Raw genomic sequence first — 1,214 nt, forward strand, 5'->3', positions numbered from 1 at the left:
ATAATGCAGGTGGGGGGGGGTAAATACTGCAGGGAAGCGGGCTGAATAATGCCGGTAAGGGGTGTGAATACTGCAGGTAAGGGGGGTGAATACTGCAGGTAAGGGGGGTGAATAATGCCGGTATGGGGGTAAATACTGCAGCCAAGGCTGATTTCTTCTTATAACCCCCGTGCTGGGAGAGTATATAAAGGAGTCGGCCTCTAGGTGATTGGTCGGCCTTCCTTCTAGCTTTTTCCTGGTTCCCCTTCATATGGGTGCATGGTTCGGAAGTGGTGACCCTTACTGCTGTTCAGTGAGCTCGTACTACTACCTCTTGTTACAAGCTGAATCAATGTTGAGATACTTAACCCTGCTTGACCGATTTGCTAGTGAATAACCTCCACCTGCTGGTATTTCCTGTCCCGCTCCTTCCCTGACAGCAGCCCGATTTGTGGGCGGCTCTCGTTGTGTAGCTCAAGCAGGGATCTGTTTTTATGACCTCCTCTGCCGCGGCCGATCATCTCAGGCGCCCTGATGACATTAGCGTTTTCTCTAGCAAGCAATACAGGGAAGTTTCCCGCCACACTCCAAGCTCAGGCTCAGCTCACTTGCCTCCACCCCTCCTACTATAAGCCTGCCCGTTGTATACGTTTCACGGGCACTTGCAGTGACACGCATACGTAGTGACTCGGTAGTAGTAGTCTCTCAGCAAAGCATCTGATGCCGGAGGAATGAGCTGTCAATCAAAACTAGTTCATCGTCTTCTACTGAGCTGCGAGGTCGAACAGCGGTGGGGGAGGGGAACGTTGATGACCGTGCTAACTTAGCACATGGTACATACACTTTGTTCCCTCGTTTAAGGGGGGGAGGGGCAACTGAAGATTTATTTTAGGAAGATGTCTCACCAAGACCAATTAAACTGTGGTGAAGCTTAGCCTCCCCTCAGTGTTCTTACACCGGGCCTGATGAAGTGGCCACAATGCTCCGTAACGTGTTGATGGGGTCAGTTTCCTGGCGACTAGAAGGCCTTCAAGCTTCTACGGGGTGTCTCTGCTCAGTGTTTTCTGGGGGCGGACTTTCTCTACTACACCCCCCAACTCCTCTGACTAATAAGATTGATCCTCCGACGGGAGAAAAGGACACGTTCACACAGTTTTTTACCAATTTATTATTTCCACATGCAGGATATTAAATGTTACACTCATCAAACGTTTACACCACCCGACCCCCCCCCC

The 1,214-nt window shown here is 50.7% G+C and overlaps 1 protein-coding gene across 1 annotated transcript in view; it reads right to left on the reverse strand.

Moving 5' to 3' along the window:
- Positions 1 to 1,214, reverse strand: part of LOC108803174 (zinc finger protein 850-like) — a 30,131-nt gene that overhangs the window by 1,340 nt on the left and 27,577 nt on the right. The window lies entirely within an intron of this gene.

Source organism: Nanorana parkeri, unplaced genomic scaffold (genome assembly GCF_000935625.1).
Source record: "Nanorana parkeri isolate BGI_ZX_2015 unplaced genomic scaffold, ASM93562v1 scaffold3464, whole genome shotgun sequence".
Classification (NCBI taxonomy): domain Eukaryota; kingdom Metazoa; phylum Chordata; class Amphibia; order Anura; family Dicroglossidae; genus Nanorana; species Nanorana parkeri.